The sequence below is a fragment of the Bos taurus genome, chromosome 23, assembly GCF_002263795.3.
Source record: "Bos taurus isolate L1 Dominette 01449 registration number 42190680 breed Hereford chromosome 23, ARS-UCD2.0, whole genome shotgun sequence".
Taxonomy (NCBI): domain Eukaryota; kingdom Metazoa; phylum Chordata; class Mammalia; order Artiodactyla; family Bovidae; genus Bos; species Bos taurus.
Window position 1 is genome coordinate 17,608,673 of NC_037350.1, and position 21,873 is coordinate 17,630,545.

The 21,873-nt window shown below is 54.8% G+C and overlaps 1 long non-coding RNA gene across 1 annotated transcript; it reads right to left on the reverse strand.

Annotated features, from left to right (window-relative positions):
• Positions 1 to 253: 253 nt before the first annotated feature.
• Positions 254 to 2,815, reverse strand: LOC112443843 (uncharacterized). Its single transcript, XR_003032247.2, has 2 exons — positions 2,014 to 2,815; positions 254 to 762 (listed from the first exon to the last, which is right to left on the reverse strand). It is a non-coding gene; the product is annotated as an uncharacterized lncRNA (long non-coding RNA).
• Between the last annotated feature and the right edge of the window lie 19,058 nt (positions 2,816 to 21,873).

Here is a 21,873-nt window from a genome sequence, read left to right on the forward strand (position 1 = left end):
AGAGTAGGCCCCACTCACTGCATCTAGAGACAAGCCCGCTCAGCAAGGAAGGCCCAGCACAGCCAAATAAACGAATAAAATAAATAAAATTATTTTTAAAATCTTTCCTTTTGTGACTCCTATATTTTGTCCTCCTTTCCCCAGTTTAAGAATATATCAATACACTTAGAAATTTTTGTTGATGTTTTCTTCTAGTAATTTTATGGTGTTCTTTTTACATTTAAATAATTGATTCATCTGAGGCTGATTTCAGAATAAGGAATGAAGTGGAGAACTGGTTTTTTGGTGTGTGTGTTTTTTTTTCCTTAAACAGCTAGCCAGTTGTTCAAGTTGATTGAATCTTTTCTCCTCTGATCTAAAAAGTCACTTTACCATATATTCAATTTCCATTTGTTCACAGTGTGTGTCTGGGTTCTGTTCTGTTCCTTTGATGTGACACTCTGTGTGCCAGTACCCAGCTGTTTTATTACCGAAGATTTATACAACATTTCAGTAGCTCTATTTGCCCCTTATAAATGCCTCTCCTCCAGGATTTTCCAGGCTCTTTTTGCATGTTTATTTTTCCAGACGAATTTTAATATAATTTGTCAAGTTCAGAAGATTTGTTGTTTTTCACATCTTCTAACAGATGTGATTTTCTGACATCTCAGCCCACAGCAGAATAGAAACAAGTTGAGAAGAAAGAGGTGGGATGCTGGTCGACCGACGCAGTGATGGTGGTGGAAGTGACAGCTTCCAGGGAGCTGATGAAGTGATGAAGAACTATGGAAAGACATGAGAACTATGAAAATAAAGACATCACGGAATGAGCCATTAGTGTGGGGTCAAACAAGACCTTGGATTTTCACTGTTACAACCAGGACCATGAGGGACACTTACTTGTAACCACAAGTCTGAGTCATAAGGACTCACATGTCCTCTAACCTCTGATTAAGAAGGCAGGAAAGTGTGTAATACCCATCCAAAATATCCCTTTTTAAGGTCTCGGATATTAACGTCTGGAAAACTAATGTGAAATGGTTCATTCTTGGATGATGACAAAAGTATGACATATTACTGGTTTCTCTATAGTTTTCACAAAACCCAACCTCCAAATTCCAAGGAGTTCTGGGATTTGAATTCACTCTACCCATTGGAAACACAGCTGAAGAAAATGTGCCCAGCCTTTCAGCCAGTCCGCACACGGTAATTAAAAAAAAAAAAGATTTAGCTCTACTGGGCACCTGCCTCCAACACGTGAGGCATGTTATATGCAGACTACATTTCAGTCCTCAACAGCCCCATTAGATAAGGCTGTGTTCCCATTAGACAGGAAATTTAGGCTTAGAGAGATCAAATTTGGGCAAGGTCAAGTTATCATGTGACAAAGAACTCTCAGTCACCTTCAGCCCTTCAACTCACCCCCCACCCCCATAGGTCCAGCAGGTGACCAATGCAGTCCAAGCTCCTCTTCGCAAGGCCCTGCACCTGCCAGGCCCAGGGCCCACACAGCCTGAAGAGGCCCTATCCCATGCCTCTGAGCGGTGCGGAGGGTAGAATGCGGTGCCAACCTGGGCCATCTAGGGAAGGAAGGCGCAGCCTCCAGACCCACCAGGATCAGGGGCTCAGAAAGTGGGGAGGGTGCTCTGCAGACTCAGAAGACACCTCCAAGATGAGTACTGCCTACCCTAGGCTGACATGGCCTCTCTGCACTCCCTGGCCATCCCAGGACATCTGTGCTCACCATACCACACCTTCGCCGGTGGTGTGAGCAGAGCCCAGTCCTGTCCTGGATGCCCCAGGGAGAGGGAGTTGTGCAGGTGACACACAGGGAGGAGGTGGCAGGCACTCCCTTGGGAGTTTCCCGTCCCAGCAGAGATAAAGGTCAAAGAACTCGTTTGTTTTTCCTTGACAGCCATTTGTCTAGGGTCTCTACCAGCCTTATGGGGCCTGCCCTGGATTCAGGTACAGAGAGGCCTCAGGGTGAGAGTCTCCAGGAGGCTGAGAGCTCTCCTCGGGCACAGGTTGGACTACCTGTGCTTAGTGGTTCAGTCGCGGCGGACTCATTGCAACCCCACGGACTGTAGCGCACCAGGTTCCTCTGTCCAGGGGGATTCTCCAGGCAAGAATACTGGAGTGGCTTGCCATGTCTTCCTCCAGGGGATCTTCCCCACCCAGGGATAGAACCCAGGCCTCCCACGTTGCAGGCAGATTCTTTACCCTCTGAGCCACCAGGGAAGCCCTGTGGGTCTGTAGGGTTGTGAATCGAGTGCCCAAGGGACCGGAGTTTTCAGCCCTCTCTTGCCTCTCAGCCCAGGGCCCAGCGGACTGTAGAGCAGTGACGCAGAGGATGAGGAGGGCCAGAGCATCAGTTCATTTCAGCACCCAGTCACCATGAAGCGCTACTGCGCGTGAAGGACGGTGCTATTGGGGTGCATGATGAAAAAGGGGCTGGGTAGAGGTGGGATTCGCTGGAAGGCAAACAGAGTGCATTGGAGGACTCGGAGCGGTGGGAACCCCACCCCAGAGCATCCCCAACCTGGGCACGCAGAGGAGCCGCTTGCTCCGGAGCCCGGCGCGCGCGCTCGGGGCCGGCGCCGCACGCGCACGCGTACCCGCAGCCGCTCCCCCGCCCGCGCGGCGCCGGCTCCCGCGCGCGCGCACTTGAGGCCTCCCTTGTGCGTCTCCTCCATTCGCTACGTGCAGAATGGTCCGTCGGCAGCAGCTGCAGCGCCGAGTGGGAGGGGGAGGAGGAGGGGAGGGGGGAGGCGGTGCCCAGGTCTGGAGGAGGGGCCGCGGCGGGCCGGGCGGGGGGAAGCTGGGGAGAGGGGCTGGCGGGGGGACCCTGGGTGGGCGCAGCCTTCCTTCCCTTCCCCCTTCCCCTCCCCCTCTCTCTGTCGCTCCCTACTTCAAGGCCATTCCGGCCAGCCTTCTGTTTTCCTGCTCGGACGTCCAGGAACCCAGCCGACCAAGAGGGGTTTTCTCCGTGTTGTCCCCTGCCCAAAACCCAGGACCCAAACCTAAGAAAGAACCAGTTTTGCTGTCCACTCTCCCCTCTTTCTGTCCCGATCACATTCCCAGGCTTTTGTGTGAAATGACCCAAAAGCAGACCCTTTCCCACTCCGCTTTGCATGATGATGGAGTCCCTAAGAGGTGCTGTAACCTCACTCTCCTCTCTCTTACCCCCCACCTGGAGGAAGGAGAACGGACAGGATGGAAGCTAGAGTCTAGTCCCCAGCATTTCCAGAAGAGGAAGCCCAGAATCTCACACGCGAACATAGGATGGCGGAAAGGCCTGGTGGCCCAGAACAGGCTGCTGCCCAGGAGCCTAACTAAGTCCATGTCAAAAGGAGCTAGTGTCTGGAGGGTCCCCCTCTAGATTGGCATGAATTCACCCGCATTACGGATCTGTGTCCCATACACCTGTGTGTAAAGGGCTCCCCAGGAATGTAATGGTGAGAAGCCACCAAGGGGTGGATCGTGTTTCCCTGGAGGATCCCAAACAGACCAGCTCCCTTTGCTGCCAAGAACCCAGATGTGGCCCAGACGTGTACAGCAGCCCCTCCCACGGGGTGGGACACCAGCTATTCTGTGCAGCCCCTCCCAACTCTTCTCCCAGGGTCAAGGGAGGAAAGCCGGCAACCTCCGGTGCCCCTTCCCCATTTGGGCTGCTGGCAGTGGGGGCAACTCCCTTATCCTCTCTGTCCTTTGGAGTGGGGCCACCTGATTTCACGTCGGAGACAGCCACCTGGGTTTAACCTGTGGTCTAATCTCTAGCCCTCTGCAGGCAGGTTAAGTCTAGATCGCCAGGAAGGAAGGGGTTCTGGGTCAGTTTCAGTTTACGCAAACGGACCATGAGCCTGGGCTTTACACAGTGCCTGGATCCGGGAAAGCAGATCCGCTCCTTTTAGTCTGGCAGTCTTTTAGGAGGCGCCCTCTGCTGGCCACTGGGAAATGCAGGGAAGAACAAGAGTCGTGCAGAGGCGCTCTCGGAGGGTCTGGAGAAGGGGACACAAGTCAGAGAAACAAACGAAAACCAGGAGCCAGTGAACAGTAGTGACTGGGCTGGCCACAAATAAGGGAGGCATGCTGAAACCTTGCTGGAGGTGGGGAGTTTTGAGCCAGCTTTCGTTGAGCAGGGAAGGGCAACCAAGCTGGCAGATGGGGGCTCAGGACACCCCAGGGGCACCCCTACCTGTGTGCTGAGTCCTGCCCCTGCCCTGGGCGGCTCACACCCCCGCAGAGTCTGATGACTGCTGTGCCCTGCAAGGGGGCCTACCCTCACCGTCAGCCTCTACTGGGGTGGTGGGCTGGGAGAAACAGCCAGAGCTGGAAGGCCTGAACCTAGTCACCACCTGGCTCCTCAGGGCTGGCAGGGAAAGTGACCCGAGAGAGGAGTCTACAACTGACAGATCCACCCCACATACACAGGTCCTTGGCATGGCAGAGCTCAAGGTTAGGGTACAGGCCTGAGTCACAGCCTGGCGGGGTACTGCCTGTCTCAGGAAAGGCCAGCTTGGCAAGAGGTGAGACCTAGGTCAACAGCCCATCACCCTGCCTCTGGCCATTGGGCATCCTCCCCAACACGTCTCACACGTGGGGCCAGGGAAGTGCTAGGGCAGTGCAGGCCATGCAAGCCGCTGGGGCCTGCGCCTCAGGGCCATGGAGGGCAGGAGGAGAGGAACAAAGGGGTTCTCACTGCACAGGAAGAGCTGGGTTAGAGAGAGGATGGACCCCCCCGCCGCCCCCCAGGCATCCAGAGTCTCTCCTGGTGTGGTGGGTGAGCGAGCAGCAGGTGCCACCCAGAACTGGCAGCTTCTAGAACTGCCCTGCCAGTCCTCCGAGGAGGGTCGCCCCCAAGGCCTCAGCATCCTCACAGGGCTTTACACAGGTCCGACCTCCGAAGGCAGCCCAGGGCTCCCAGCCTTCCAAGGCCCCACAAAGGCCCAATTCCCAGACCACTCCCCAGAAGTCAATGGCACTGTGACTTCCTCTCCTCCACACCCCGCCCAGCTCTACTCACTGATTCATTGGCTTCCACCTTATTGGCGAGGCTCCCTTCCAGAGGAGCCAGGGTAAGAGGACTCCCAGGGTGGGGACTGAGGCCCAAGAGGGAACAGAAAGCATGGCGCTTTAATTAGAGGTAATTGGTTAATTTACTCTGAAAGCTTGGGGGAGGGGAGGGGATGGAGTCTGTGGCCTAATAGGGCTCAGACTCAACCTGGTGAGTCTCTTTCCGGACCAGAGCTGACCAAAGCGAACCCACCCACCCAGGACACCCACTGTTTGCCCAGGTACAGAGCAAGGCCCAGAGCAGACTGGGGTGGCCCTGCAGGAGAAGAAAAAAATAAAGCAGGTGCCCTGGGGTGGTGGCCAAGGCCTGCTGAGGTTAGGGAGATAGGAACTGAGGACTGGGGAGGTGCAGCGGGTTCTGGGATGGGAACCGTCCCTTTCTTCTCCTCTCCTTGTACATCCATCCCTCCCAAGATCATTGCCCCAACCCCGGCCAGGTTAGGGGCCTGCCCTCCTCTGGTGGTCAGTGACCTCTCAGGCCTGCCCATCCTCAGGGGCCTGAAAGCTCACTTCACTCCCTCCAGCTTCAGAAAACCGTTCCAACACCAAGGAATGGGACGCCAGAGGGAAGACCCCTTCCAGGCCCCAGGGGGCGTGCCGCAGCCCGACGCTTCGCCTCCGGCGGCGCGGCGAGGACTCTGGCCGGCAGCCTCCCGCGCTCGGTCCGAAGCAGCTGACCCGCTGGCGGCGGGCCAGGTCGCGGCGGGGCCGGGAGGCAGCAACGTGCGGCGCGGCATGTCGCGGGCTCAGCGGCAGGGAAACGTGGGGGCGGGCCGGCGCGCCGCCCCCCACCCCCGCCCCACGCGGGCCCATTCATAAAACCCGCAGGCGCTGCCCGGACCTGGCAGCCTCCGTTCCTAATTGCAAATTCATTAAGGAGTTTGCATCTTATTTGCATGGAAATCATTTCCTGGCCCGAAACAGAGAAATTCCCCATTCCTTCGGCCCCCCTTATGCCCTGCTGTAGGCATCTACTGTCTGGGAGAGGAAGGGGGCCCTAGCTCTGCCCCGCGCCCCCTCCCTGGCCCCCTCCCTGGCCGCAGCACCCAACCCCCACCCCACCCCACCCCCGCCATCTCCCTGGTGAGGTGTTTTGCGGGGGGGGGGGGGGGGGTGAGCAGAGCACCCACCTATCTGGGACCCATGCCTGTGCCCAGGTGAGCCGGCCCTGCCCCAGTGGGTCCAAGTGAGGGGAGGTGCCCGCCAAGTCATTTGCCCCCCGGCCTGGCCAGGCCCAGGGAAGGGAGGAGGCGGATGGCGGGCAGCCGCAGTAGCTGGTTGTACCTGGCAGGAGTAGGGCTGGTAGGTGAGGCTGTTCGTGCCCAGCCTCACGTACTTGCCCAGCCACAGGCCATGCCCCCACCCCCACACCCCTCACCCCACAGAACAAGCACCCAGTGACTGCAGAAACAGACACACAGTCAGGGAACACAAAGGCGCCCACACTGGGCCAGCCACCATGGCTGCCACCCTGGGGGGCAGCCAGATGCCTTTGTAAGCCATTTGGTCCTTTCCAGCCCCAAGCCTGGGTTGGGGGACAGGGGGCTTCTCTCAGTCAGGGGGGCTCACTTCTGTACCCCAGATACAGCCTCTTGCCCCTCCTCTCCCCCATCTCCTATTCATGCAGGTCCCCAGGTGTTGACCCTGCAGGAAGACCTGTCCAGGCAAGGATGACACAGGGGCCTCCAACCCAGGAGGGGCAGTGGAGGATGAAGGCCCTGAGGAAGGGGCGCCTAAGTGTCTATCCTTCCTGTCCCAAGTGTGTGTGTGTGTGTGTGTGTGTGTGTGTGTTGGAAGGAGTGCTCCCAACTCCAGGAGGGGGGGCGGGGGTGGACTTTTGAACTGTTGGGAACGGAATAGAACTACCTGAAGGACACGTGTCAGATAACTACCTGGACACAATGTCCTGGTTCTATGTTCTGGGACAGTATAAAAAGTAATCACAAAATTTCGTCAGCATCAGGGCATAAAATAAAAACCTGCTTCCTGTCCAGGTCATCGAAGCCCCTCCCTGACATGGCCCTGCTCACGCTTCCTGTCTGCCCATACTCCCACCTGCTGTCACTGAAGTGCCTCTCTTCTGGTGCTGGGGCATGAAGGGGTGGGCAACGATGTTCCGGAACACTGACTACACTTCCCTCCTGAGCTGGGTTGGACTGACTACCCTCCATTTCCTGGAGCAGTTGGATCTAAAGTGCCCTTGGAGGGTGGGGAGTGTGGGTAACAGAGGTGCAGCAGGAAAATACTGGAACATTTATTTTTTCATCTCACCTTTTTCCATTTAGTGTGAGTGTGTTGTACAAAGTAAAAAATATGAAAATATGCTTCTTATTACAGATGCATGCTCAGCAATTGTTTCATTGGTAGGTGGCATGATCAAAGAAACTTTAAAACTGATCTAAGCTTAAAGTGGAGGGTTGCAGGTGAGGGATAGCTGAGATCATGTCCATCTTAGTACCTGACCTGAGGAGCAGTCAGCTCAGAGTCCAGGAGGGTGCAGGGACAAGGTATTGGATGAACAAAGTTGGCCCCTAGAATTGACAGATGAGGAAACTGAAATAACTCTGAGGTGGGAAGTTTGGTCCAAGGAGTATGTGTACAGGTGGTGAGAGCCTCTCATTGCTGCTGTGTCTGCAGCCTGCCCTTGCCCGACACCCAGCCTGCACCCAAACCCCACTTCCACCCATCCCAGTGAGCACAGGTTCCCCGCCTCCCCCCCCCCCCCACCCCCCGCCCACCAACCCGCACCCAGCTCGCTGGCAGCAGGCTTCTCGAGCTCCTCACTGGTTCTTGATTAGCAGAGCCAGGCAGAGATGGGTCGCCACCCACCACATCCTCTCCCAGCCTGGTGGGAAGACCGTTGCAGGTTTCCTGTCCCCTGACTGACTGGGTAAAGGAGGAAGAATTTAGGTTCCAGATAGGCCTCAAACTTTGTCCAGCTGGGTGACCTTGGGCCCAACACATAACCAGTATAAGCCTCAGTTGCCCTGTAACATGGGACTAATCATGGTACTTACTATACCAGATTGCTGTAAATATTGAGTGGCCTCCTGTGTGTATAGGATCTGGTACAGAGTAGGTGTTCAGTAAGATTCTTAAGCCTCCCTCCGCCTCCCCTCTCCACCCCTGTCCCCCAACCCTTCCACCTCCCCACCCCTGTGTGCAACAGGTACCCTATAAAGAACCTGTTGAATTGTGATTTGCCATCAGCATGGGAAGGAGAATTCTGAAGGTAGACAAATGAATCTTTGCAGAGTACCTTCCTGCAGAAATTAACAGCGCCACCCTCCCCCAATCCATCAAAAGCATCAGGCACTCTCCAAGTTCACCCACTCCCTGAGAGGTGCCCTACTCTCCACCCAGCCCCTTTCCCTCTTTCTGCACTGCCTTCACTTCAAGCCTGAGCTGAGGGTGACACCTGGTGGCCATTCCTATATCTGCAGGACACAGTGACCCCCAACAAGAAAGGTATGAGGTTTGAGGGTGAGGGAGCCATTCTTTCCCGCACCTCCTCTGCACCTCCCAGCTCCCTCTCAGGGCCCAGGGAACCTCAAGGATATCCACTACCCTACTCTACCTGAGAGTTGCTGGAGTTCTGAGGGTCGCGCCTGTTTGGTGCATAAGATGATGGAGGCCTTTGCCCAGACCCTGGCCCTAGGCAGGACAATGGCTACCCTTCCCCCAAGTGCTGCTGGGGCCTTATAGGCATCATCTCCTTCTATTCTTATCACTGGGGCCTAGTATCACCAGGCACATCAAGGTTAAGCCACTTGTTCTCAGTCACACAGCTCCTAAGGACCCAAATAATTAAGTGAGTGGGACAACGGGCAAGCCTCAGGCGGATGGAGGAGGCCAAGAGGAAGTGGCCCGCCCCGAGTTCCAACCCAGTCTTGCCCAACTGGTGAAGTTACCTCGCTCAAGGGCATTCTGATGGCTCATCAGTCTCCTTGACAGTACCATGGGGCGTCAGGTAGAGTGGTGATTTTCAAACTGGCTAAATATGAGAGTCACCTGAGGAGGATTTTTTAAATACCAATGCTTGCTCCAGTCCTGGCTGATGAAATAAAAATCAGGAGGCGTGGGGCTGAGTATTTTTAAAAATCTTTCTAGATGATTCTGCACTTGTGAATGCAGCCCCTGGGATTTCTCGTCTCTCAACTTCACTGCCCTCTAAAGGTCATCAGCTCCCTCTTCCCTGAAGGACCAGCCCCTCCTCCCTGAGCATTCCCTGCACATCTTCCCTTGTCCACCCAGACCCCCAGGGCAAGCTGCCTCTCCACCCTTGGGGCCCCGGGGAGAAGACGGGCCACCAGCCCTTCCCAGAGGGGGCCTAGCAGGCTTGAGCCTCCTGAATCTCTGACCCTCGGCCTGGCCTCTGGGGTGGGGGGCAGGGAAGGCCACCGGGAGCTTAACCCCAACAGGATGAAGGCGCCATAATGAGGGTCAGGCGGTTGGCTCAGCCTGCGGAAATCCCCAGCTTAGTAGGGGTGGAGGGGCTTCAGCCTAGGAGGGGCGTCACGGCAGAAGTGAGGGGGCAGGGGAGCCCAGACACATGGAGACCCCAGGGCCCCTGACCCCTAACCACCTCCTGAGAGGGCCTACTAGAAGCTCAGCACAGTTTACCCCCATTCCAGGGCTGCTGACCCTCAGGGAGGGAGGGAAGGGCTGACCAGGCCCCCAACCACAGCCAGGATCATTCCCCTCCCCACCAGCCTTTGGCAGAAAGAGGAGGGCACTGATGGGAAAACGGAAAAAGGCTACGTGAGCGTTCCCAGGGCAACGCCGACTTCTCTCCAGCCTGTAATCCTCAGGCCTTGAGTGAGGGATCACTTTCCTCTGCGGAATGTAACACCGAGGGGACAAAATGGGGCAGAGGGACCTGGGGTGGGGGTGGGGGGCGCCAGAGCCAGGGAGTCGACTCTGCTGGGGGTCATTTCCAGCCCCCAGAAGGCCCTCCAGGAGGTGACAGCGCAAAGAGAGGAGGGATCACCCCACCCCCAACTCAGCCCAGGGCACGAGGTCTGGGGCTGGGCTGCAGCTCCTAGCAGACCCCCACCCAGAGCTCTCACACTGGTGGTCCCTTTGCTGACCACTCATTTGTAGGGGAGATAACAGGTTCTGAGAGGTTAGAACCAGCTAAGGGCAGGACTTAGCGACTGAACAACAAAGACCACGTAGCATCAGAACCACAGTAAGAGCCCCAGCTTCCCTAGAGGCGGCCCAGATGAGCAAGGACTGACACCTGCGGGCTCCAGGGTCCCCACGCCCGCCACAGCCAGCACCCTCCTGCCCTGCAGGGTCATAGGTGGGGCATGGCAAGCAGAGGGGAGGGGCGTGCTAGTTACCATAAACCTGTGATGGCTGGGACCAGGCGCGCTCGCACTGAGATTCAACACAGATTCCTCCAGAAAGCCTTCCAGGCTGATCCACAGAGGATCGAAAGTCCCCCTCCCCACACCCAGCCATGACCTCCCAAAGGGTGTTCCACTCCCTAGCCTCACCCCTGGCCCAGCACGTAGGTCCTGCATCAGCCTTGGCTCTGCTCACTGGGAATTCTCCTTGACCCAGGAAACCCTGAGGGAGGGTGTAGACAGAGTACCCGCCCAGCACAGCATTAGCTGCTCAGAGGGTCTGGAGTGAGAGGCTCTTGGAAAGTTGGGACAAGTCAGCTCAGGTCACAGAATCTGGAAAGAACCAGCAATGGGAAGTGACCTCAAAAACCATCTGGTCTAGCCTCTCCCCCACCCACCCACATAACCTCCCATCTGGGGGTGACCTTCTGCCTCAACACCTGCAGAATCAGGTATCTTCACTCATTCTTTTCATTCATTTACCCAATGGATTCACCCCACCAGCTTCTACATCTCAGGGGCCGAGGCAACCCGATTCATTTTCAAGGGCACAAGCTAAATCCTTAACAAGAGGAGCCAGGAATCCATCAGCCATTCTTGCCAGCCATGGCACAGCTCTAAGTAGAAATAGAAGATGTTGACCAGCAAACCCCAACACACACATCTCTGTTGCACGGCGGTGTTTACACCCAGCACATCCTGGGTTTCATTTCACACTCAACAACCATCCCAGGTGCTGCGGGCCTTCTTGATAAGTGGAAGCTGAGTCTGAGTGGAAGAATGACTTTGCAGCTGGAAGAGAAGTGGAACCAGGATGCAGCCTGGACAGCCGTACTCCCGGTCCAGCGCACGTACACACACACAGACACACACACACACTGATCAGCTGGGGTTTCACGTGAAAGATGGGTTTGCCTCAGGGGGAAAGAAAATGTGATTTAAGCTCCTAACTATAAAATAATAACAGCGAAAGCAGGCCACAGGCCTGCTGGGTCCCAGACACTGCACTGTTTGTTAAACGCAGGAGAAGCCACTGGTGAATCGAGAGCTCCCACCAGCCCTCCTCCGGGGCCCAGCCTGGCTGCCCTGGGCGGGCACATGCACGCACGCACACATGCACACCCCCGGGTGGCATGAGTCCCGGCACGTCCCAGGAGACGGGCTGTCCCAGCCCCTTCACTCCCCTCTGATAAGCCAGTGGCTTCCAGAGAGACAGGCACGTCCCCTTCAGGCTGGCCACATTGGGCACGTGCCAGGCCAGCTGCCAAGGCGCAGGTCCCCAGCCCCTCTGGGCCCTAGAGGGCCACCTCCTCCATGGCTGACCTGTTCAACCTCAGGAACGGGGTGGGGTGGCGACACCCCGGAATGTGAGACCCAGAGCCCCCACCCAAGCCCTTCCTCAGCCTGTGCTGCAGGCCTGGGGGCTTCATAAGGGGCCTCAGGCACCCTTTGTGGGTACCTGGCCCCTGGACACACTCTAGGGGGTACAGAGAAGTGAGGAGAGGCTGGGAAGAGGGGGGCAGATGGGGGTCCACCAGGAAAGCAGGTGACCAAGGGGAAAGCAGGAGTGGGCCTGGGAGAGGTGGAAATGTCTGTGTGGGATCGAGGTTGGGAACCAAGGAGGCAGGGAGGGCTTGGCCGGGGCATGCTAACCGGGTAGGTGGAATTTAGGAGGGAGTCACAATGTGGGAGGAGGCAATTAGGAAAAGGACTCTGGAGCAGCCGGAGCTGGGCTGGGACCTTTGTCTTGCCTCTTAAAAGCTGGGTGACCTTAGGTGTGTGGCTCAGTCTCTCTAAGCCCCACCATATCACGTGCAAAAAGGGGACAGGCATCGTACCCACCTTGCAGGTTTGTGGGAAGTAAATGAGGCCGTGGGCGCAAAGCACCAGCACAGCGCCTGGCCCACAGGACCTCCCTTGTTCACAGGAGCTGTTGTGAGGAAAGTGCACGAAGGGGTCTGAGAACAAACCCGGGGCTGTTGGCAAGGTGGTGTACAGGGCAGAGACGCAGGAGGGCCTGGGGCCACGGACTCCGGGTGACCTCCAGGTCCCCGTCCCTTGAGGGCTGTGGAGAAGACGGGACGATGCCACAGCTGCCATGTTGAATCCCAGAGGATTCTGGGAACACACGCTCACCCCACGCTCTCACCATTCGCACCAGGGGACTGCGGAGAGGAAGTGGGGCTTGGCCAAGGTCACTCGGACAGCAAGGACAGGAGGCAGGTCTGCTAACACCCAGGCTGCCTCCTTTCCCTGTGAGCCATACTGACCCCTGTTTAGAAGGAGAATCCAGGAGCAAAGACCCCCCTCAACTCCATGAAAGGGAAAGACCTGGAAGGCACGTTTCCTGGAAAGGAAGATGAAAGGCTGGGCTCCCGTTCCTGCCTGGGCTTGAACGAAGACCTTGCTGAGGCCTGGAGAATGTGCGGGCTTCCTGCAAAGCCCAGACCTAAGGCACCTCCTCTAGGAAGCCCTCCCTGCCCGTGCTGGCAGGGGTCCAAGTCTGCGCCCTGCAATGTCCTCTGTCTGTGGCTTCAGCCCAGCCACCACCTTGGGCAGCGGCCAGGCCGTTTGCTGCACTGAGTGGGCGTTTTTGAGGCCAAGGGCAGGGTCTTGATCAAGCTGGAGACCCCAGGCACAACATGGTGATCAGCCGAGCGCTGGTGTGTGTGGAAGGAAGGAAGCCTGACCAGTTGGGCCCAGAGGCCCTGACCAGGGGCCCCCGGGGTTGGGCCCTGGGGCAGCTGCTGTCTGGCCCTGGCCCGCCCCTCCCTGCCCCTGTGCCCCATCCCTGAGCTAAGAGCAAGTTCCTGGCACAGACTCTACCCTGTCCTGGATGCCTGGCATTAACCAAAAGGGCAGAGACAGTGAGAAGGGCCTCACCCTGTGCCTTCCGCTCAGAGAGGAGCCTGGCAGCAGGCCGGAGGGAGAGGAGTTAGGTTTCAAAGTGCCCGAAGATGACAGAATGATAGCGGATCCTCGCCCTGTCCAAACAGACAAGGATTAATATCTAGACTAGAGGATACAAGGAACACCTGCAGACAAGAGGACAGCAGCCCGACCCCAGCAGGAACAAAGGCCACGAACAGGCAGGTAGAGGAGACGTAGGCCCATGGAGATAACAAGCAAGAGAAGAGACACTGACAGGGGCTTCCCTGTGCTAAGACTGCACACTCCCAATGCAGGGGGCCCTGGGTTCAATCCCTGGTCAGGGAACTAGATCCTACTTGCCTCACTTAAAGGTTGAGGATCTCTCATGCCACAGCAAAGACCTGGTGCAACCGAATAAATGAAAAGTAACTTTTAAAAAAGAAGAGGCACTGACAATCACAGGCATCACCTCTGGAGGATGGACAAAAATGAGGAAGAAGGCCAGCCCTGCAAGGAGGTGGGGACTCAGTGACCCTGAGCTCTGTGCAGCGCAGACAGGGGTGGGCTGTGCTTAATCGAACCCAGTAACTCCACTCATGATTACATTCCAGGAATCTCAGCCCCGACCTTAGGCTGTCTCCACTGGCCCAGCCCCTCCCTGACCCAGTCTGTCTGGTCTTATTGTGGTTGTTCACCTCTGGTTACCTCTGCTTCTATGTCTGGATAATGAGGACCAGAATCATTGGCAGGGGGATGGGGATGAAGATTAAATGAGGAAGTGCTTCATAAACGCTCATTCGTCACCAGGACCAGGGGAGGGAGCCAGCCGGGGTCACACAGCCAGGTAGTAGCAGAGCTGGCTTATTCACAGGTGCAGGACACAGAGCCAGCTGCCATCCCCTCCTCTTCCCAGAAGGCTTGCGGGCTGGTAGACAGATTGTCTTCATTCAGAGTCCAGGGTAGTGTCCCTGGGACCATCCCCGCTCCAGCCCCCAGTCCTACTCCTGGAGCCTCCGACTCAGGGGAGCCCCAGAAACCCTGTGGGGCAAGATGCAAGCCAGTGGGGGAGGGGTAGGCAAGAGGGAGACAGAAGCCTTTATCCTTCCCCCAGGAGCACGCAGGGGTCATGGGATATCTGTGGGAGAATGCGTCCAGACTCAGGGCCTCTATCCGGGCTGCTGGGTGAGACCTAAGCCAAGTGTCTTAGCTGGGCCCAGACTCTCTTTTCACAACAATAGTTAATCAAAGTAATAATCAGCCAACAAGTGTATAGCTCCTACTACATCCAAGGCAGCATTCTGTCTACATTGTGTATATTATCTCATTTAATTCTCACAACAATCCTAAGAGGCCAGTGTTATTATTGTTCCCATTTTAGAGATGAAACTAAGGCTCTGAGTGGGTAAATAGTTTTCTCAAAGTCACTGAACTTGTAAACAGCAGAGCTAGGATTTGATCGCAGGCTGTCTGCTTGGGTCTGTGTCTTTAATCACCCCAATACACACTCAGAGAGTGATAGCCCTCCCCAGATGGTGCTTCTCATTTCCCAGGGGTCTGGTGGTTGTTGATACTGGGGGCTCAATCACAAAGGGGCACAGCCCATGCCTCTTTCCCCCATGGGCACCTAGGGCATCTGCTCCCCCAGGCCTCCTGGGAGCTCAGATGGTGGGGAGACCAGGCAAGGCAGCAGCTGGTACCCCATTTGCACCCACATGCGTGGAGCAGGGTCTTCAGCTAGGGCATCCAGCACTGTCTTGTGGGCAGGACCTCCACCCATCTCTTGCTCAGGAAAGCAGAGTAGGAGAAAGTAAGCTGAGAGAGACAGTATCAGTGGGATGGACTTGAATTCCCTTTCTTTTTTTCCTTCTTAATTTGAATCATTCCTACAAAGTTGACCAAAGTTAGTAACAAATTAAAATTCTGAAACACCCTCACAACCAGTGGTAGTGTGGCCCTGGAGAATCTCTATCCTCTGTTATACGGCAGCAGCTGGGCATCGCCTTCCCCCTCCCCACCCCCCAGAGCTTATCCCTCTGCGATAAACGGCTACATATTCGTTAACCTCTCCGGTCCTCAGTTTTCTCATCTGTAAAGTGGGGATGATAATAGCGTCCCGTAGCAATGGTTACAGGTTTAAATGAAGTAGGTCCGAATGTAACATGTGTAAAACGATCAGCCCCGTGCCTGGCATGTAGTAGGTACACAAGACTGGCTACTGGCATGACTACTGCCATCAGCACCAGCCCCGACCAAGCTGTGGGCTCCACTGGGGAAGAAAATTTTGTTGATCTTTGTCTACCTCAGCATTTTCCAAAGGGCTTAGCACACAGATGCTCTGTATCTTTTTTTTTTTTTTTTTGGCTGCACTGGGTCTTCGTTACTGCGTGAAGGCTTTCTCTAGTTGGGCGAGTGAGGGCTCCTCTTCCTTGCTGTGCGTGGGCTTCTCATTGCGGTGGCTTCTCTCATCGTGGAGCACGCGCTCTAGAGCTCAGGTTCAGTAGCTGTTGCATGCGGGCTTAGTGGCCACTCAGTGGCCCCAGGGCACATGGAATCTTCTCAGACCAGGGATCGAACTCACATCCCCTGCACTGGCAGGCGAATTCCCAACCACCGGACCACCAGGGAAGTCCCAGCGTTCCATGTCTTAAGCTGAGTTTTCCAGAAGCAGATCCGGAGAGAGGGTTCTGGCTAGGCAAGTTCCTAAGGGAGTGCTCCCAGGGGACGTGAAAGGGACTGGGGAAGCAAGAGGGGAGAGCAAGAGGCCAGGAAGGGGACGGAGGATGCCTGCAGTCCACGCTGTATGGGGGACTCGGGACTGAAAGCTGTTCCCATGCCAGGCCAGAGAGCTGGGTCTTGCCTCCCCCGTGTCACAGTCATTGGCTCAGGGCCGCCTGGGGCATGAACTTCCGGGCACTTCTGCTGCTCCAGTAGCGGAAAGCAGTCTGCAGAGAGCTCGCACAGAAGGGAAAACGCTCGAAGGGCAGCTGGTTCTCGGAAATGGAAAAGAGGTCCCAGGGGATCTGCTACACTCAGTAACTGTCTTCTCAGTTGAATGGAAATCAGCCCCGGCCCAGCCTTAAGGGTTGTGGTTCCTTGTGGAGTCCAGGGTGGTGGAGACAGAGGGGAGCAGCTTTAACTTACCCAGAGTCCCAGCTGGTCAGAGCCAGGAGGGTCCTCTGAGTAGCCAGCCGCCCCACCAGCTGAGCAAGGGCGGGCCTGGGGCTGCCTGAGACAGTCTAGGAGCCCCAGCTCTGTGCCTGACACAAACGCTAAGTTCTTCACCCCGGTTCACTCATTTCATCCTCGTATCTTCCTTAGATGTGTCCTAATTTGGACATGAGGAAACTGAGGCATGAAGAGGGTGAGGGACCTGCTTCAGGCCTCCCAAGGAGCAAAGATGATTAATGTCATTAGTCATTAGGAAAATGCAAACAAAACCCACAATGAGATACCATTTCACACCCACTAGGATGGCTATAAAAAGGAAAATGACAAGTGTTGGCAGGGAGGTGGGGAAATTGGAGCCCTCATACACTGCTGGTAAGAATGTATAATGCTACAGCTGCTGTGGAAAACCGTTTGGCTGCTCCTCAAGAAGTTAAACATAGAATTACCGTATGACCCAACAATTCCACTCCTAATAGGGACCCCCCCCAAAAAAAATTAAGAACAGGTGTCCAGACAAAAACTTGGATGAAAATGTTTATAGCAGCACTATGCACAGTAGCTAAATGGTAGGAACAACCTAAGTGTCCATCCGGTGATAAAAAGATAAACAAAGTGGGGTCTACCCATGCGATGGAATATGATTCAGTCCCAAAAAGGAATGCCATGCTGGTTCCTGCTACAACGTGGATGAACCTTGAAAACCTCATGCAAAGCCACGGGCTAAGCCAGTCACAAAAGACCACATACCGTGTGATCCCGTTTCTATGAAATGTCCAGAATGGGCAGATTCATAGGGACAGAAAGCAGATCTGCGGTTGACAGGGGCTGGGGGAGGAGATACGGGGGTGACCACCTGATGGGTGCAGAACTAGAGACGGGAGGGTTGCACAGCCCTCAAACGCACCAAGTGCTGCTGAATTCAGAGAACCAAATTGTACACTTTAAAATGGTTAAAATGGTAAATTTTATGTTACATGCATTTCACCACCATTTTAAATTTTTTTTTTAATTTTAGTTTATTTATTTTTGGCTGTGTTGGGTCTTAAATGCTGCACGGCTTTCTTCTAGCGGTGGCGAGCAGGAGCTACTCTCTGGTGGCAGTGAGAGCTTCTCATTACAGTGGCTTCTCTTATTGCAGTGCATCTACGATGCACAGGCTTCAGTAATCACAGCGCATGGGCTCAGGAGTTATGGCCCACGGGCTTAGTTGCTCCGAGGCATGTGGGATCTTCCCAGATTAGGGATCAAACCCATGTCTCCTGCACCAGCAGGTGGATTCTTTATCAGTGAGCCACCAGGAAAGCCGCCACCAATTTTTTTAAGTTTAAAAAAAAATAATGACTGAAGGACAGAGTCTGGCCCAGACCAGGACAGTTTGTGCCCCTTCCCTCCACTGGCCTGGAAGCGGGCAACAAGGTCAGCCACAGTGTTTGGGGATAGACAGAACAAATAAAAAACAAGTCTGCTGGACACTGTGCTGACAGAGACATGGGATGCAAGTGGGGTGTTTTTGCCTTTTTTTTTTTTCTTAGCCTCATCGCTTGGCATGCAGGATCTTAGTTCCCTGACCAGGGATCAAACCGGTGCCCCCTGCAGTGGAAGCTCTAAGTCTTAACCATGTACCACCAGGGAATTCCCCTCAAGTGGTTTTAAACATTTCTGAGACCTGGCCAGCTAGAGAAATAAAAGCTTTGGGCTTGAGTTCAGACTGATGTGGATATAAACACTGGTTCCAGCACGGACTGTGTAACCTTGGACACACACTGGATCCTTTCTGGACCTCAATTTTCTCATCTAGAAAGTGGACAGAAGAAGACACTGTCTGTGTTGCTAAGAAAATTCAGAGAGTTGACCCACATGGGGCAGTCTGAGGGACAGCACCCGAAGTGCACTCGCTGAGGGCTCAGGAAAGCCACCCTCTTCTCCCCTGCTGTCCCGACATGCACCATTGATGTTTATCCCAACCAGACGGCCCCTGGACAAACACGGTCCCAGAGGCTGCCTACACACCCAACCCCTGTCCAGCTTGCTCAATGGACCCTGCCCATGGGATATTTGCACTTTCAAAAAGAAAACCAGTTAATCCACAGGAAGTCTAAGTGATACAGAGAAAGGGGAGACATTGTGGGTTCGTCCAAGAACTCTTTGAGTTGTGAGAAGCACTTCCTTTTCCCCCTAATCACACCACTTAGGCAGCTACCAGCTTCCACAATTCTTTCCTACACACACATACACACACACACACACACCTTCAAACTGCTAAGCCAACATTCTCGAGAGCTGGTCCCCAACCGTGTTCTCACCTGCCCACAGCTCAAAATGTCAGTGTGAGAATGCCTGTCAGTCTTGCTGGGGAAAGACTCTTTCTTTTTTGACGTGGACCATTTGTAAAGTCTTTACTGAATTTGTTACAATATTGCTTCTGTTGTTTATGTTCTGGCTTTTTGGCCATGAGGCATATGGGATCTCAGCCCCCCGACCAGGGCTCGAACCTGTACCCACTTTATTGGAAGGGAGAATCTTAACCTCTGGATCGCCAGGGAAGTTCCTCTAGGGAATGACTATTTCTTATTTCTCTTTTATTGGTATGACCATGTTCAGTTTTTAGGATATGATAATAGAAAATTAATTTTAAATTATTCTTTTCATTATTTATTTTAATTAGAGGATAATTACTTTATAAATTTGCGATGAGTTTTGCCATACATCGACGTGAATCGGCCACAGGTATACCCGTGTCCCCTCCATCCTGACTCCCCCTCCCACCTCCCCTGCTCCACCCCTTCAGGTTGTCACAGAGCCCTGGCTTTGGGTGCTCTGAGACATACGTCAAACTCCAACTGGTTATCTATTTTACATACAGTAGTGTATGTTTCATAAATTATCCTTATGTTTTCACTTAACAAAATAAGGTACCAGTGGTCCTCACATCAGTTCCCAAAATGACTTTTTGAAATTTTACTGTAAATCTTCAAATTTGAGGCATATGACTTTCTCTACCCTCCCACCCCCCACCCCCACAAGTACGGCTCATCCATGAGGGGAGGGTATGAATCCTGCCTCACTTGCTTGGTGGGTTGGTAGATGGCAGGACCCTGGGGGGGCTCTCTCCACCCCCACCCAAGACAGCAGACTGACTCCAGGCCAGCAACTGGATACCAACAGATTGCGTCCTGCTTCCTGGTGCCAGGGGCCGTCCTCCAGCTGCCACATGGGTGACATGGAGCCATGGCACTGCCGCCTTTACCAGGCCTCTGGTTCGGCATCAGGAAGGGCAAGCTGTGTTTAGGGAGCAATTTGCCTCTGGGCCAAGTGATGCTTCATGAGACTGTGTGGATCCCACTCAGCCTGGGCAACTCACAGCACAAGCCCCTCGACCTGAGAGGGGCCAGTGGGCATCACTGGGACCTCCTGGCCTCTCTAAGTCCCTTGGGTTAGACCAGACCATTCTAGGTCACCGTCCTACCACCCAAGACCTTAAAACTCCAGTCAGGAGTGGAACCCAAACTCCCCACTTAAAATCCTGTTTGACTTGGAAACAAAGTAAGGGATAGAGACCTGCGGCCTTCCCAGGATACTCGCGTTCTGGGAGATGCCAGGCTCAAACCTGACCCGCATCAGAGACCGTCAGGGACCATGAGGACCTGCAAAGGGAAAAAAGAATGGACGAGAACAGGACAGACAGGAGGCAAAGCATAACCAAGGGTCCGCGCCGGGCGGGGAAAGGGCTGGGTGCCGACAAGGGGAAAGCTGAGTGAGGCAGTGAGACGCACCCCTACCCTAAGGGGCTCCCTGTGAGCAGGTGGACCCAGGGAAGAGCCAAGATCAGGAGTGACACCTTGCAAGTCTGTTACTTCCCAGACTCACGACCCCCATCCACCCAGAGCCGACGACCAAGTCAAAAAGTCAGAAAATGGGACTTTCCTGGGGGTCCAGGGGTTAAGAATCTGCCTGCCAATGCAGGGGACACAGCTTTGACCCCTGATCCAGGAAGACCCCACATGCCATGGGGCAACTACTGAGCCCACGAGCCCTACAGAGGAGTCCTTGTTGCTCCATGACAGGAGAAGCCCGCACACCGCAGCTAGACAGTAGCCCCCACAAGCAGCAACTAGAGAAAGCCCCTACAGCAACGAAGACCCAGTGCAGCCAAAAAAAAAAAAAGAAAGTCAGGAAATTACAGGTCGCAGTAAATCCTAGAAGAAAATACACAGGAGGTGAGACAAAGCCGAGCGGGGGCAGGAATTTCGAGGGGGGTTGCTGAAGGTTTCTCTGAGGAGATGACACTGGAAATGAAGTGGAGGAGGATGAGAAGGGAGACTGTTCTAGGCAGAGAGCAGCAGGTGTTAAGGCCAGGGGGCAGGAAAGGACTTGGTGAGTTCAGGGAAGAGCAGGGTGGGGCAGTGTGGCTGGAGTGGGGGCAGCCACGGGGAGAGGAAGGAGACACGTCAGGCAAGGCCTCACAGGCTGCAGTCCATGGGGTCACAAAGAGTCGGACAGGACTTAGCGACCGAACAACAAGAAGATAAGGGCTTTATTTCCATTTAGCAAATACTTAACTATCTGCTCAAGGTCTCACAGCTGGTGAGTGGCCAAGCTGAGGTTCCAGCACCTAAGCTGACATCAAAGCCCCCTGTTTTCTTTCTTCTACCCATTAAAAGCACTGAGCTGGCTGTTTCGTGGGTAACTGGCACCTGATTTATGACCATGGGTTTAATGGCAGGGGCTTTGGGGTGACCGGTTTGCCAGGGGTGTCTTTGTGAAGGAACTGAACAAGGCCTTTAAGAGTGAGGAGCACTCTGGGGAGTTCCCTGGTGGTCTAGTGGTTAGGATTCAGTGCTGTCACTGCTGCAGCCCAGTTTCAATCCCCGGTGTGGGACTGAGAGCCCACAAGCCATGCGGTGCAGTCAAAATAAAAAAAAAAATTTTTTTTAAGTGTGAGGAGGACTTTACCATGAGGAGAAGTGGGAGGAAGAGCATTCAAAGCAAGAAGTCCGTGGCCTGTTTGAGGGCTATAGGGTTATGGAGCATAGACGTCACAGCGTGAGAAGGTAGGGTGGGGTCCGGATTACGAGTGTCACCAGGATGCACAGACTCACAGGCAATGAGAACCCAAGGAAGCTTCTGGAACAGTTTAAGCTGTGTGGAGGAGCTCACGTGATGTGGGAAGGCCCCCTGGGAGTAGGGCAAGCCTGTCTGAACCCTTCCCACCCCAGACCTGAAAGCCAGGCCCGCAACCAACCCCAGCCGGCCCTCCTCCACCCCTCTGCTCCAGGGCCCAGCCAGGCAACGCCCTGGCCGAGGATGTCCTGAGGTCCTGTGCCCACTAGGTGGCGTGATGCGCACAGAAATGAGGTTTGATCGCTGGGCTGCCCCTTCACCCTCAGAGGGGCTGAATTTTCACAGCCACCGGTGTTTTTCTCACTTTTAT